The sequence below is a fragment of the Heterocephalus glaber genome, unplaced genomic scaffold (genome assembly GCF_053883595.1).
Source record: "Heterocephalus glaber isolate CG9 unplaced genomic scaffold, H.glaber_assembly_v1.0 deba00001666, whole genome shotgun sequence".
NCBI lineage: Eukaryota > Metazoa > Chordata > Mammalia > Rodentia > Bathyergidae > Heterocephalus > Heterocephalus glaber.
The window spans coordinates 20,176,116-20,193,620 of NW_028258406.1; the positions used below are offsets into that span (position 1 = coordinate 20,176,116).

At 37.5% G+C, this 17,505-nt stretch overlaps 1 protein-coding gene across 10 annotated transcripts in view; it reads left to right on the top strand.

Annotated features, from left to right (window-relative positions):
* The first annotated feature begins 23 nt into the window (after positions 1-23).
* The window catches only part of Trim13 (tripartite motif containing 13), an 82,723-nt gene continuing 65,241 nt past the window's right edge, over positions 24-17,505 (top strand). For 3 of the 10 annotated variants that reach the window (XM_087197354.1, XM_087197359.1, XM_087197361.1), the window contains exon 1: positions 6,193-17,503. The gene's annotated coding sequence lies outside the window, so the exon portion shown is untranslated. Of the gene's footprint in view, positions 117-230; positions 2,692-6,192; positions 17,504-17,505 lie in introns of those variants that run through there. The other 7 variants (XM_087197360.1, XM_087197362.1, XM_087197355.1 and 4 more) reach the window with 6 other exon arrangements.

Here is a 17,505-nt window from a genome sequence, read left to right on the forward strand (position 1 = left end):
AGTTCTGTGCCGGTAAAGGGGCGTGGCGGACAGGACGTGAGAGACGGCGAGCGCCTGCGCATTGTGTCATTTTTCCCCCGGGGGCGGCCTCACGTTCTCCCCCACCACGTTGACTGGTGAGTGAGTTTGCTGCTCTAAACTCTCCGGAGTTCTCGGGTGCTGTGGGTGTTTTCTTTTGTTTTGAGACGGGGGGTGGGTGGGGGGTGGGGTCGCTATATTGCCTAGACCGGTCTCCAACTCCTGGGCTCTTTTTGCCTCAGCCTCGAGAACAGGTGGTACTACAGGCACGCGTCACCACTACTGGCTGAATGCTATTGTAAAAACTGCCTTTCGACAGTTTTAAAAGACATTTTTAAAAATGCCTAGCGACATGATTTTTTGTGGGTAGACTGACCGAAACAGATTGGCCCGGGGGAGGGGAAACTGACAAAAATGCGCCCTGAGGTTTCCCTCAGCCCGCCTGGGGCCGAGCGAACTGAGCCTGCACGGGGAGCCTCCGTACCCCTCCTTGTGGCTGGGTCTGAGTTTTCTCAGAGCCGAAGTAGATCACCGCTGGCGCCGAGAGGAGCGTGGATTAGTGGTCGCGCTGTGGGCTTGCACCCGCGCTCTTCGAGGCCCCGCAGCATTTTCCGTGCGGAGCCGCGCTGTTCCGGCCCTCGGGAGACCGTCCTGCGAGGAGACCGCTGGGCAGGGCCAGAGGGCGGCTCTGGACGGCCTCTTCCAGGCTCTCCTCTCTTGTGCACTGAGGGCTCCCAAGAAGGCGAAGGGAGGCTGTGGGAAGGCTGCCAGGTCTCCCCAGGGAACCCCTCGGTTCCTACGGTCTGTTCCTGCTTCGACGTAGAAGGGCCCCGTGGCCGTCACTTGTCATCTCCCCTTAGATCCTTAGGTGGCAGATTTTTCGTCCTCACCACTTGGCATCTAGGATTAACCTGGCTCAAACCTCTGTTCACAGATCATAGTGAAGGCTTCGCAGATCATAGTGAAGCCATCTGTCTGTTAGTAGGTAGAGCACTTAGGCCTGTGGCTTGCCTACTGTCCTAGTTATTTTTTCACTGCTGAGACAGTATACACCATCCACAACTTAAAGGAAAAAGGTTTATTTTGGCTCACAGTTAGACATTTCAGTCCCTAGTCTGCTGGCTGTAAAGCAGTGTGGCATGGAGAAACAAAAAACCCCAAAAAGTGGCATGGAGAAACAAAAAGTGGAAAATTACTCATGGCAAGGTGGGCAAGAAGCAGGGAGTGATCAAAGGGGAGGCTGGCCACACCCCCATGATCCAAGTACATCCTAAAAGCCCCACCTGTGAGCATCTGAGGCTTTAGGGAGGACATCTAGATATAAGCCACAAAACCTACAAAGGGTGATAAGTGTTTTGTACAAAATTTTTATGGCCAAAGATAAGACTGTATAAGCTAGTATTATGGGAGAAAGGTTGGAAAAACTCTTAGCTGTACGAAATAGCTCAAGTAAGTTTGCCAAAGCAACTCAAGACATTCAAGTGGTTCTGTATCTTTGGACTACAGTAGGACTAGGGAGTGAGAAGTCACCATATCCAGATTATAAAATCCAAAAGAATTTGACATTTGCAGAAGAGACCAGTCATGAAAAAAAAAACTTTCTGATATATATATATATTGTATTTGCAAGAAAACAAAATTATACTTATGTCATTGAAATTGTGAAAAAGATCTTAAAATGTTTCTAGTAACAAGGAAGGGCACATGAATTATAAGTTAAAATTATCCAACATTACTAATTTAAGATATGTAAAACGTCATTTAGTGTCATTATTGTATTTTGGGGAATATAAAAATATAGTTTTTTCAAAAGATTTCATCTACAGTTACAATTACTCCAAACCTATTTTCTCAATAATGGTTTTGCATATCAATAACCCAAATTTAGGGATTATCAGAAACTTCATTGTGTTGAGAAGAAACTATCATAGTCAAGATACATGTATCTATGGCTGCAGATGTGATACTGGTTAGGGTTAGGGCAGTTCTGGGGAATTAGTGGGATACTATAATTTGCAGATTTATAACCTGAATCACAGGGAAAGTGAGACTACCTAAAATTGTTAGTGAAAGTTTATAAAATTGTAAACTGGGCCGGGGGCGGGGGGTGTAGCTCAGTAAGAGCATGTACTTAGAATGGACAAGGCACTGTTTGATCACTTGCACTACAAAAGCAAAGCAAAACAAAACAAAAACTCTAGAGTATTTGAAAACTGCTTTTAAAAATCCACTGTGAAATAACAACAGCTCGAAGATGTTCCAAGGATATGTTCTGGCAAAGAGAACTTTAGTGTAGGAGAATAGATCTACAAAGAATTGAACATGATTAAACTTTTTTCTTATTTTTATCTATTCCAGATGTTTAGCCAAATGCTTTAAGAATGATTTTATATCTCTTTCTGAAAAGGAAAACTTCCTACTTGTATATATGACATCTAATATCTAATGCAGATATCAGTCTACATTACACATTTAATACATTCTACAGAAAAAAAGATGTGAAGCCTTGGAAAGAAAGGGAAAAGTTAAGATGCTTGAATTTGCCTAATTTTTTTTTAGAAAAAAAAAAAGAAAATTCCATTTCATATGTTCTGAATTCATTGGTGCCTGTTACACAGCGAACGCTTAGTAAATATTTTTTAAAACATCAAATGATTGAAGCCCCCAAAATAAGTAAGTATATTCTAATTACATCTCATGTCGTGATTTAAATATGAAATGACCTCAAAAGACTCAGGTATCATGTATGGCTTGATTCTCAAGGCAGCAATGTTCAGAGGCAAGGCCTATAAAACTGATTGGATTGTAAGGACACTAACCTCATCAATGGATTAGTCCATCAGTGAATTCATAGCTGAATGGGAGGTGGGGCCCAGTTGGGGAAGTAAGTCATGGGAGGCGTACCTTTGAAGGGTGTATTATTACTTTCCTGTCACTTGGATAAAATGCCTGACATCTGCAATATAGGGAGAAGTTTATTTTGGCTCATGATTTTCAAAGGATTCAGTCCATGGTCAGTTGACTTAGCAGAAATGGCATGGCAGAAGAGCATAGCAGAGGAAATCTACTCACCTCCTGACAGCCAGGAAGCAGAGAGAAAAGAGAATACACCCTTTCAGGTCAGACCCCCAGTGAACCACTTCCAGCTGGGTCCCACTTCCTAACAACACATTCAACTATTGAACTCATGAACAGATAAATCCCCTGATGAGTATAGCGCCCCCATGATCCATCACCTTCCAAACACAGACTTTTGGGGGAACATTTTATATCTAACTCATAACAAAGGGTCTATCTTATCCCAGCCTCTTCCTCTCTGGCTCTCTTCCTGTGCTCTTTCCTGGCTGCTAGGAGGTAAGCCACTTTCCTTCACCAGGCCTCTCTACACCATGATGTTTCTGCCTAGGTCACAGGGCTAAAAGCAATAGAGCCCACTGACCTCAGAAGAAACCTCTGAAACCGTGACCCAAAATAAAATTTTCATCCTTTGGGTGTTTTTCTCAGGTCTTTTGGTCACAGTGAAAAAGTACTATCCACAGTACCACACCTTATTTCACCTAAAACTTAAAAAGTAACGTATAAATTGAATTCTTAGAGAATGATATCCACATTAAATGCACCAAGACAGGTTGCTATATAAAGGAATCAAGTATAGGTTTTTTTTTTTTTAAATAAAAGCTTATTGATATGTAATTCACACACTGTAAAATTCAACCTTTTTAGTGTACAATTCAGTGGTTTTCAATATATTCACAAAATTGGGCAACAATTGGTATCTTCCCCAAAAGAAACTATGCTCATTAGCAGCTACTTATTCCTCCCTAGCCCAGCCTCTGGCAACCACTAATCTACTTTCTGACTCTCTGGGTTTACCTATTCTGTATATTTCATATAATATTTGGTCTTCTAAAATATCTAGTGGACTAGGGTTGTAGCTCAGCAATAAAGTGCTTCCTAGTGTATATGAAGCCCTGGGATGAGCCCTAGCACCAAAAACAACAAACACACAAACAATAAAACTACATTAAAAAAAAACAACAAAAAACTACATAAATACCTGCCTTCTTTCACTTAGCATGCTGCTTTTAAGGTTCATCCGTATTGTTATAGCATGTATCAGTACTTCCTTTTTTTCCCCTCTCTACCACTGAGCTATACCCCCCAGCCTAGTCCTTGCTTTTTATGGTCAAATAATATTCCATTGTATAAAAATATCTTATTTTGCTTATCTGTGTATTAGTTGATGAACATTAAATTATTTGTTTTCTTTGGCAATTATGAACAATGCTGCCATGAACTTTCATTGCATAAGTTTTTGAGCAGCGTATGTTTTAAATTCTCTTGGCTGTGTATCTAGTAGTGAAATTGCTGGACCATGACAACTTCATTTAAATGTTTAAATAACTATCAAACTATTTTTCTAAATAGTTGTACCATCATTACAGTACCATCAGCAACGTATGAGAGTTCTAATTTCTCTACATCCTTGCCAATATTTGTTATCATCTGACTTTTTAATTTTAGCCATCCTGGTAGATATGTAGTATCTTATTGTTGTCTTGATTTGCATTTCTTGTTGATCACTAATGCCAAACAGCTTGTCAGTGGTTATTGGCTATTTGTATATTTTTGGAGTAATATCTGTTAATATCCTTAGCCATTTTAAATTGAGTTACTTATCTTTTTGTTCTAGAGTTATAGTGTTTGATATAGATAGAAGTCCCTTATGAGATATATAATTTGCAAAATTTTTTTTCTCAACCAATGGGTTGTCTTTTTATTTTCTTTATGACACCCTTTGAAGCATAAAAATTAATTTTTAATAATGGAACATTATTTATTCTTCTATTTCCTGCACTTTTGGTGTTTGTGATGGTTAGTTTTATTTGCTGCAAAGAATAATCATGCTTGGTTTAATACTTTGAAATAGGTTGTGTTGATTAAGTTTGACTATGTTAACTTGATCTGCTTAGGAGCCATCCAGAGGACTGGTGTGCCACACTCCTGGGTTTGTCTAGGTGGGTCATAGAGGTGTGACCTTGTGCGTTACCTGGTCTCTTGCTCTTCTTCTGTGGCACTGCCCCCTGCTCTGCCTCCTGGCTGCTGCCCTGAACTAAGTAGCTTTGCTCCACTATATGCCATGATGTTTCTGCCTTGGAGCCAGCTAACTATGGACTGAATCTCCTTAAAACTTGAACCAAATTAAATCTCTTCCTTTAAGTTGTGGATGTCTAGCAATGGGATGGGTAGGGTTACTTGGAAATCAAATACCAAGATTTTGAAAATACCTACATGATATATGGTTGTAAAGCCTCCTGTGAATTTTTAAATTGACTTGTAATGATTAGCAAAAACCACAACATATCCTCACAAAAACATCAGGTGAATCTCCAACTCTTCAATCTTTGTCTTCCTCACACTATCTCTGCTCATCTATTTCCTGGTTTCTTCGTCCTATTTTTGGTGTTTACCTCATTAAGAATACTTCTTTAACCCACTGGTTTTCATCCTCATTAGACATACTAAAATTAATGTCTCCCTTACTCTCCTGAAATACAATTCAATGATATCTACATAGATAATTTCAAAGAAATCAATAGAATGTTCTTACTGTAAAATAGGGTAGAATGCATTCATTTCTTAGTGCTTAACAAACAGTATCTTAGAAATCATATCCTTTGATAACTATCAGAAAATGGGGAATAGAGTAAGGACTGGGAACAGAAACTAGTGCAAAAGGCTAAAGAAAGGTGTATGATAAGCTTTTGGGGACAGTATTAGGTAGGAGTGAAAAAAATCTCTTGGTATGGTGGCACACACCTGTAATTCTAGCTATTCAGGATCTGAGGTAGGAGGATCACAGGTTTGCACCAGTGAAGACAATTTTGTGAAACACTGCCTTGAAATTAAAAAAAAAAAAAATAAGAAAAATAAAATGGGGTAAGAATGTTGCTCAGTACTCCCTGAGTTCAACCCCCAATATTATACTTTTAAAAAAAGAAAGTTTTTTTAAAAACCCAAATAAATAATTTTTATAACATTCATATGACAATAAATATTATATGTGTATATAGATATGTGATAAATATGACAGTAATTTGAAATATTTTTAAAAAAACCTTGTTAATGAAATGCAATAAAAGCCTTAACTCATCTCAATTAATTTTATAATATTTTCTTTGAGTCTATTAATATGAGTCACCAATCTCCTTTATTGTATGTTTCAGTTGGTTTTGTTACTTTTTCAGTAATTGCATTACTGCAGAGTTGGCTGACATGGTCCATGTTTTTTTCAAATGTATAAATTATACAGTTTGATAGTTTTAAAGTTTCTAAAACATCCTTAAATTTAATTATCAGGCCCCTTTAAAAATAATATCTAAAACAAGAACAATGGATTTCCTAATCAGTATCATTAAGCATGTTCTTATCTATTTATTGCAAGGATGGAAATTCAAAAATCTTGAAGAAAAAGATTTTCTTAAAATAATGTAAGTTTTGGGGCTGGGGATTTAGCTCAGTGGTTCCTCCACCTGCCTTGCAAGCGGAAGGACCTGAGCTCAATCCCCAATACCAAAAAAAAAACAAAACAAAAAATGATGTAAGTTTTCTAATTAATTCTGGGATAGTTTTTACTTTCATGCAATTCTCATTTTCCAGTAGCTTAAAAAAAGAGGTCATTTAACTTTTCTCATGTTTTTGTTTTGCTTTGTATTGTTTTGTTTCATTTTGTTTTGTTTTTGTTTTGCATTACTGGAGATTGAACCCAGGGCCTTTACACTGAAGTGCATCAGCCCTTTTTTATTTTTTATTTTCAGACAGGGGCTTGCTAAGTTGTCAAATTGACCAGTATGGGCTTGAACTTGTGCTCCTTCTGCCTCTGCCTCCCAGAGTACTGGAATTATAGGCATGTGCCTCCATGCGCAGCATAACTTTTCAAATACACTGAAAAGATATGTTATGTAATTTAATATTTGACTTCAATGTTAAATTTTTATTGAATCAGAAATTTTATAATAGTATCAAATAGTGAACAAAGTCTTTTAAACTAATTTTCTTTGGCAACTTAGAAAGGGCATTCAAATGTCAAACAAAATCTTTTTTATTATCATTGAAGTTTGTAAAACAATCTATCATCTATTATTCATAGATTTTTTTTGGGGGGGTACTGGGGATTAAACTCAGTACCTTTGTGCTTGCAAGGCAGGCAGTGGTACCACTGAGCTAAATCCCCAGCCCATTCATAGATTTTTTTAATTTAAAAATTGAGGTTAAAAATACTATTATTTCTACCTGTTAGGAGGAATAATAACCCCCAAAGATTTCCATGTCTTAAACCCCAAACCTATGAATATGTTACCTTACATAGCAAAAGGACTTTGCAGATATGATTAAGTTAATGATCTTAGGACAGAGAAAGTATCGTGGATTATTGAGAGACCCTCCTAAGAGGGAAGTAAAGAAGGTAAAATCCATAGAAATAGGTAATGGATTGAAAATGAGGGGTGGGGAAGAAAGGAGAAATCAAACATGAAAATTTTGGCTAGTGCAATTGGATTGGTGTTAATGCTAATCAATCTATGACAGAGTTTGCCATGTGCTATCTCATTAGTTCTTCACAACAACACTATAGAGATCATGATCATCATTTAAAAGGTATAGATGGCAAGATTCAGGAAGGTAAAGTGTCTTAGTTACTTTCTTGTTGCTGAGACAAAATACCCAATACAAGTCAAAGGAGGAAAGGTTTATGTTAGCTTATACTTTGTAGAGGGTTCAGTCCATAGTTGTCTGGTTCCAAGGCAGGGTGGCATGGCAGCAAGGCACGTCCAAAGGGAAACAGTCCATGGTGTGGCAGGCAGGAAGCAGCACAATGTCCTTCTTTCCCTTTTTATTCCATCCAGGCTATAAGCCTATTGGTTGGTGTCACACACACCTAGGGTGGGTCTTCCTTCTTCAGTAAATACATCCCCCACACCCAAAACTATGCTAAACCAAGCAGCAGACTAATGCAATACAGTGGACCCTTGAGTTATGACCAGCCTGACATATGAACAACTTCGGTTATGACTGGAATTTTAGTTTTTACCTATGAACAAAGTCTTGAGTTACGACCTGAATGCTAGCTGCTTGTGCTTCCAGATGGTCTCAGATACAGAGTTAACATATAAAGAGTCCTGGAAAGAACACTACAACATCCTTTCTTGTGTGGGATTAATTAAGAAATCCTGGGCCATTGTCTCTCTAAGGACACTAAGATCTGCCTGTATACAGGAGAAAGACTTTGCAGGCTGTGTAGGGAAGCCTGAGCTTTCAGTTGACTGACCTGAGTTACAACCAGCCCTTGCAAATGAATTGAGTTCATAAGTCAAGGGTCCACTGTATCACACATTTGTGTGATACTCTCAAAAGCCTATGAGCACATGAGGCTTTGGGGGGGGGCATCTAGTTATAAGCCATGACATCAAGAAGTTAACCGAATACATACAAATAATACATAATAAGCCAGGTGTGGTGGTACACGTTTTGTAATCTCAGTACTCTGAGAGGCTGAGGTAAGAGGATTGCAGGTTTGAGCCCAGCCTTGGCAATTTAACATGACCTTGTCTCAAAATAAAAAAGGACTGAGATGGTGCAAAGGCCCTGGGTTCAGTCTCCAGTATTCCAAATATAAAAATAAATCTAGACTATAAAAATAAGTGTCTAAATATGGCAATTTTTCAGCATTTGAGGGCATATAGAGTGGAGATTACATTATTCACAGTAAGGCCATGACTTTACATGTTTTTTCTACTCTTAAAAATTATAGATCCTTCATTGAAAAGGCTTGTAATAAATGACAGTTCAGTTGTAATGAGTGTCACTAACTCCCTAACTTTGGTCTCTAATAAAATTTCCTCCTAAAAGGAATCAGGTGTCCTTGGAGAAATAGCTGATTCTAGGTATGGAACAGGAACTACACGAGATGAACTTGGAATGTCTTGTGCTAAAAAATCAAGGAAACTATCAAATAGTAATGGGACATTTCAAAAGAACATAGGTTCCCACCTACAATTTGAGAACAAGGTAAACATCAAAAAGATTAATGATAACAATTGATGGAAACTTGAAATTTATAAAAATCCTACAATTACTGTTCATAATGAAACTACAAAAGAAATTCTTTGGTCACCAAAGCAGGTTGTGAGGCCATGAACACATTACTCTGTAAAAGAAAATATTTCTCCTGCCTTTCTGTATAATTTGTATTTCAGACAGAGGGGAGGTGAACCTTCCGGACCGCTGTACCACCGCCCCCAGCACCGAAGAGGTGAGTTGCGTGGGCACCAGCAGCACACCCCCCCCCACACACCTGTTGAAATGAGAAGACACTTAAACAAGTCTCAAAACCAGACTCCCACATCACATACAGCAACCTCAAAGGAAAACAAGATGGAATAATCTGATATTCAACAACCTGAGCTCCCTGAACTGGCAACAAAAGAGGATCTGGAAAAAATGAAATCAGAAATAATTTTTCAGATAACAACAGAGATTATACCCATAGTGCGAGACATGATTAATAAATATAGAGAGGACACAGATAAAAAAATAGAGGACCTGAGGAACATGATGGAATCCCAACATAGGAAACAAATGGATTCCATAAAAGGGATGCAAACATATCCACGAGATTAAAAACTCCTTTGAAAGTTTATGCAACAGAATGAGCCAATGTGAGGACAGAATTTGAGATATAGAAGATAAGATTGCAATTAGTGACCAGGAAAAGAAAAATTTCTTTAAAATTGTGAGGGACCACAAGAAATCAATCCAGCAGCTGCTAGATGATGCAAAGAAGAATAACATAAGCCTGATCAGAGTCAATGAAGAAACAGGAGAGAGTGCAGATGATGTAAAAAACCTGTTCACAGAAGTGATGGCAGAAAACTTCCCAAGCAGGGGGAAAGAACTTGACATCCAGATAAGAGAGGCATATAGGACTCCAACTAGCCTTGATAAATATCTACACATAGGCATATAATTATTAAGATTCCAGAAGCCGAAAAGAACAAAGTTCTATAAGTAGTTACAGAAAAGAAACAAATCACAAAGGAAAGCCCATCAGAATCACAGCAGACTTCTCAAGACAAACCCTCAAGGCAAGAAGATCTTGGAGTGATGTATTTCAAGCCCTAAAGGAAAACAACCTCCAGCCCAGACTGATGTACCCTGCAAAACTATCTTTCAAAATTGATGGAGAAATAAGATACTTTCATGACAAAGGGCACCTTAGGAACTTCATGAATACCAAACCAGCACTCCAAAAAATTTTAGATAATATCCAAGAAAAAGACAACGAGGATCACAACCCCCAGAAGCCCCAGTAGAATGAATCCATCAGACACAATAAGAAATTAAACGCAAATGGGGAGAATCCAACAAAAAGAAAAAGTCATGACAATGATAAGTCAATGCATAGCATTTATAACCATCGATGTTAATGGTCTCAATTCACCAATCAAAAGAAATAGACTGGTAGAATGGATCAAGAAGCAAGATCCAACAATATGCTGCATGTAAGAAACACACTTAATTCAAAAAGAAACTCATAGATTGAAAGTTAAAGGGTGGAAAACAATACTCCATGTGACAAGAACCAAAAAAAAGCAGGAGTAGCTATCCTCTTTGCAGATCAAGTGGATTTCAAACTAACACTGATTAAGAGAGACAAAGAAGGACACTACATCCTTTAAAGGGAACAATCCAAGAGGAAGCCATGACAGTCTTAAACATATATGCACCAAACACTAGTGCGCCCAACCATAATATAAAACAAATACTAACGGACATGAAAAATCAAATAAACACTAATACAATAGTAGTAGGGGACCTCAATAACTGATTGTCACAAATAGACAGATCAACTAGACAAAAAACAAGCAACCAAATAACTAGAACTCAATCATATTTCAACAAATGAACTTCACAGATGTTTAGAGAGTGTTCCACCCCACAAAATCAGAATACACATTCTTTTTGGTTGCACATGGGTCGTTCTCCAAAATAGACCACATAGTTGCTCATAGAACATGTTTAAGTAAGTGCAAAGGAATTGAAGTTATCCCCTATATATTATCAGACCATAGTGCAATGACATTGGAGATAATAGCAAAAGAAACCACAAGAATTTCATAAACATGGAAATTGAACAACATACTTCTGAATATCCAGTGGGTCACAGAGGAAATTAAAGAAATCAGACAGTTCCCACAATTAAATGACAATGACAGTACAACATATCGGAATCTATAGGACATAATGAAAGACTTATCAGGGAAATTTACAGCAGTGAATACTCATGTTAGGAAATCAGAGTGAGCCCAATTAAACAACCTGATGCTGAACCTCAAGCTTCTAGAAAAAGAAGAGCAGGACAAACCCAAAGCTCATACGAGGGAGGAAATTATAAAGATCAGAGCAGAAATCAATGCCATGGAGACTAAGAGAATGATACAAAAAAAAATCAATGAAGCCAAGAGTTGGTTCTTAAAAAGAATAAACAAAATTGACAAACCCTTAGCCAACCTTATCAGAAAAAGAAAAGAAAAGGCCCAAATCCATGCAATTAGGAATGAAAATGATGAAATTACAACAGCCCCAGCAGAAATCCAGAGGATCATCAATACTTGCTTCAAGAACCTACGCCAATAAGATGGAAAACAGAAGAAATGGACAGATTCCTAGATAAGTATGAATTACCAAAGTTGAGCAAAGAAGACCTAAAAATTCTAAACAACCCAATATCAATCAATGAAAGTGAAAACATAATTAAAAACTTACTAACTAAGAAAAGCCTGGGTCCTGATGGCTTCACTGCTGAATTCTACAAGACATGTAGAGAGGAATGACTGCCACTACTGTTTAAACTCTTCAATGAAATTGAAAGTGAAGCAACACTCCTGAATTCATTCCTGGAAGCCAGCATCCCCTTGATTCCCAAAGCAGAGAAACACCCAACTGAAAAAGAGAACTATAGGCCAATCTCACTAATGAACATAGATGCAGAAATCCTTAATAAGATACTGGCAAATAGAATGCAGAAGATTATCAAGAAGATCATACACCCTGGCCAAGTGGGATTCATCCCAGGGATGCAGGGATGGTTCAACATATGAAAATCAATCAATGTAATATACTGTATCAATAGAGCCAGGGACAAAACCATATGATCATCTCAATAGATGCAGAAAAAGCATGTGACAAAATCCAACATGCATTTATGATAAAAACCCTATAAAAAATCAGAATGGACGGCCTCTACCTCAATCTGATAAAAGCCATCTATGAAAAACCAACAGCCAATATCATACTAAATGGTCCAAAACTGAAATCCTTCACACTAAAATCAGGAACAAGACAAGGATGTCCACTGTCACCACTCCTGTTCAATATTGTCTTGGAAACATTAGCCACAGCAATTAGACAAGAGAAAGAAATAAAAGGAATAATGATAGGAAATGAAGAAGTCAAATTGTCATTATTTGCAGATGACATGATACTCTATGTAGAAGACACCAAGAATTCCTTCAAAAGTCTTCTAGACTTAATAACCCAATTCAGTAAAGTAGTTGGACACAAGGTCAACACTCGAAAATCAATAGCTTTCCTCTACACGAACCACAGACTCACTGAGAGAGAAATAGAGCAAACAGTTCCTTTCACAATAGCATCCAAAACACTGAAATACCTAGGAACCAACCTAACAAAAGAAATCAAAGACCTCTTCTCTGAAAACTATAGCACTGTGAAAAGAGAGATTGAAGATGATATCAGAAAATGGAAAGACATCCGCTGCTCCTGGGTAGGAAGGATCAACACAGTGGAAATGGCCATACTTCTGAGACTGTTATATAGATTCAGTGCAACCCCAATTGAAATCCCAGAAGTATACTTCACAGGCCTTGAGAAAGAAATCCAAAAATTCATTTGGAACAAGAGGAGACCTAGACTAGCAAAAGCAGTTCTAGGCAACAGGAACATTGCAGGGGGTATCACAAACACCAATTTGAAATTATACTACAAATTTGCTGTGATACAAACAGTATGGTACTGGCAAAGAAACAGACCTGAGGACTAGTGGAACAGATTAGAAGATGCAGAAACAACTCCAGACACACTCACCTACCTCATCTTCAACAAAGAAGCCAAAAACCCTTACTGGAGGAAAGATTGCCTCTTTAGTAAATGGTGCAGGAAAAGATGGGTTTCAACTTGTCAAAGATTAAAAGTGGACCTATATCTCTCATCATGCACTAAACTAAAATGAAAATGGATTAAATATCTAAATATTAAGACAGAAACCTTAAACTGGGTGGAACAGAGGTTAGGTAGAACTCTTGAAGATATTGGTGTAGGAAAAGATTTTATGAACAAAACCTCAGTTGGCCATGAACTAGCATAAACAATCAAAAGGTGGGATCTCTTCTTATTAAAAAGCTTCTGCACAATAAGAGAAACCACCAACAGTGTTAAGAGACAACTCACAATGTAGGAAAAAATTTTCACCTGCTGTTCCTCAGACAAAGGTCTACTATCTAGAATTTATAAAGAACTTAAAAAAATCAGACCTCCCAAATTTATACACCCAATCCAAAAACGGGCATTTGAAATTGAACAGACATTTCTCAGATGAAGAAGTAAAAATAGCAAATAAGCATATGAAAAAATGTTCAACATCACTGGTCATTCAAGAGATGCAAATGAAAACAATGCTGAGATTCCACCTCACCCCAGAAAGAATGGCTGCTATCATGAAATCAACCGATAACAAATGCTGTCGGGGCTGTGGGGAAAGAGGAACACTGCTCCATTCCACTGCTGGTCGGAGTGTAGGTTGGTGCAACCACTGTGGAAATCAGTATGGAGATACCTCAAAGAACTAGGCCTGTAAGTCCCATTTGACCTAGCTACTTCCCTGCTGTGTATCTTCCCCAAAGAATTGAAAGAACATACCACAGTGATATATGTGCACCCATGTTCATAGCAGCACAATTTGCAATAGCTAAAACTTGGAAGCAACCCAATTGCCCATCAACTGGAGACTGGATAAAGAAAATGTTTTTTGTTGTTTTTTTTTTATAAATTAGAGTACTACTCAGCCATAAAAAATAAGAAATTAGAGACATTTATATTTATAGTTAAATAGATGCACATTGAGGCGATCCTCTTAAGTGAAATAAATAGGACACACATGTAAATACCAAATAGTTTCTCTAGTGTGAGAAAATGAAAGTGTAAATAAGGACTTAAAGGTATAATAGATACTGAGAAACAGGAAGAAAAAGGGCAAAGGGGAAGGGGAAGTGGGAGGGGTGGGGAAATGAAAGAAGGAAATGGAATTAATATGAGAAAATGAAAAAATGGAACCAAAGTCTTTGTAAATAGGGAGGGATGGAGGGGTTGAAGGGAGGGCAGGGGAAGTGGGAAAAAATAAGAACCAAGAGAGATTATGTAAAGGTGCAAATTTCCAATGATGAATGTTTTTATATTGTATACATAAAATATTTAACTAGCAGTTGTCTTAGAATGCATTTCTTTGAGGTTACGTTTTTGGTAATCTCATATTCTTATGTCTTTATGTTTATGTCTTTCATTAACTTATGGAAAGGTTTCTTAAAAAAATATAAATAAATTATATTTCAGACATAGCTGTCCCTAGGATGTATGGTGTTCTGCATAAATATTTTTTCCAGGGCTCCTAGCTGTAGAACAATTTGATTAGAAAATGTATTATAAAATTCACGGGTGGTTGTGAGATCAAGGTGTTATCAAAATACACAGTGGATGTTTAAATTTTTAAAAATTTATTATAGCAGGAGTCACATTGCAGTTAATCTCTCTCAAAGTACTTCCCCTTGCTTTGAACACACTTATCCCTCCAATTTTGCCACTTTCAGAAGCAGTTCTAGTAGTCCTCTTTTGTGAATACCTTTACATGGTCTAATAAAAAATATAGTGAATGCTGCTGCTGGATGCCATCCAGTGGAAAATCAGACTTTAAAAATATTACGGTGAGTCCTCACTGACCTTGTTCAGCAGATCTGGCACTGTGCAACTTTTGATTCTTTCTCAAAGTCAAATGACCATGGAAGGTCAGCCTTTTGAACTGATTCAGAATACTGGGGCAGACACTTACAGTACAACTAAAGAGCCTGGTGAAAAAGGGTTTCCAGAATTGCTTCAGAAAGTGGCAAGAACAATGGGATGAGTGTTGAGAGTGATGAGAACTACTTTGAGGGGGACTAATGACTGTGTCATTTACTATAAAATTTTTAAAATTTAAACATTTTAAATGTTAAACATTTTAAACATCTAACTTTTTTTTAATCATACCAGATGTGTTTGATGTTCTGGCTTTTGGGAGAGGGGAGTTATTGCTTGAGGAATTGGTTTATCTCATCTGACTTAGAGTGCTGATGGAGAATCAGCATACTCTGTGTAGGGGGCCTGAGAGAACCAGCTTGTTCAAGCACCACAGTGATGGTAATGACACAGGCAGAGGTCAACCTAACTCAGTGTGTTCACGACAAAGCTCCTAACACATGCCTTCTCCCTTGCAAGAGAAAGAGAAGAATGAAACGGTGAAAGAGAATGAATGAAATAATGCCTCAATGTCCCAGCTTTTGGAAAGCTGCCCAAGGAAGTGGTTTTTGTCTTACCTTACTCTAAGCACTAATAGAACCAGTCAACTTTGGATGTCTGAGGGCTACAGAAAATAAAGAGTTCAATGACTTGTTACAATACCAGAGAATCCGCAGCACTACGGACAGACACCAGAGAAAGCAAGGGATTACAGCTCCTGAAGAGGAAATCAGCAAAATCTCTAATTGAAAATTATATACTTGAGCCCAGAGTATGTGCATCCCCACAAAGATTTGAGAATCTCAGAATCCAAAAATCTGTAATGAGGCTGATTGGTGAATGTCTTCCTAAGTTTGAAGCCAGTGCCTAAAGACTGGGAGAGGAGGCTGTTTTTTCAGATACACAGAACACAGCATAAAACCAAAAAATAAACAAAAATCTAGGCACATGATGAAACAGAGAAACATGGCCCGATCAAAGAAACAAAATAAATCTGCAAAAACAAAGAAATGGAGCTCTATAAATTGACAAAAAATTCCAAATAATTGTCTTTAAGGAATACAGATAAATAACTAAACAAAATTGATGAACAAAATGAGAATATCAACAATGAAAGAAAATACAGAAAGGAGCCAAACAAATTCTGGAACCGAAGAATGAAATAAATGATTGAAAAATTCACCAGAGGGGTTAAAAAGCAGTCTTGATCGATCAAAGGAAACAGTGAACTTAAAGATAGGTCATTTGAAATTATCAGGTTAGAATTACAAAAAGAAAAAAGAATGAAGAAAAATAAAGTCTAGAGGACTTATGGGACACCCTCAAGCAGACCAATATGCTTATTATGGAGATATCAGAGGAGAGCGAGAAAAGAGGACAAAAATTTTATCTGAAGAAATTTAGTCACCAAAAATTGTTCCAAATTTAAGAAAGCTATTGGACTTCCAAATTAAGCTCAAAGGACTTCAGCTAGGATGAACCCAAAGAGCCCCATGGAAGCACATTATAATCAAACTGACCAAAGTCAAAGACAAAGGGAGAATCTTGAAGTAGTAAGTGAAGAGTGACTTGTCAACAAGGAAGCTTCCAAAGATTATCTGGATGCAAAAAGGACTGAACCAATCCTTACCTTGCTAGAATCTAGTAGATATTCTGATTAAAGGCCAAATGGATTCTTTAATAATCATAAAGAATAATTATATAAAAGTAGTATTAATAAGGTAATACATTAGAGCTATTTTAATAATTTAGGAAGAAACACCTATGTTTACCCATTATCACAAAAAAATACACATATCTGTATCCATTACCTAGATATACTTACTTATTCATATTACATATAGGAAAAGCCACAATCTAGGAAAAGTCATGGGCTGGGAGATTTTTCCCAGTACACTGAGCTGTGTGCTGGCTTGGCAATCCTACCTTTAGGTATTTACTCAAGTGAAATGAAAACTTATATTCACATGAAAATATGTGAATATATATTCATAAATGCACCCAAACAAGCAATCAGGGTATGAATGGATAAGCTGTGGTTATCCATATAGTGGAATACTACTCAGCAGTAGAAAGTAAGATTATTAATTCCTCCAGGATCAGTGATCGTTAATTGCATTTGTACTAAGAAGATCACTGTTGGGGATGGGTGACAGGTGCGTGGGAACTCATTATTATCCTATTTTATGTATGACTGAAATTTTCCATAGTACATGTCTTAAAAGGGTATTTCAATACAGCATTTTAATGATGTCACAATGTCTAGGTGCTGCACAGATGTGACTAAATTTCCATGTAGCCAGAAGTTGTAACTTCTGCAGTGTTGCATATTAGACTGCTACTTAAATGAAGATCAAATCTGGT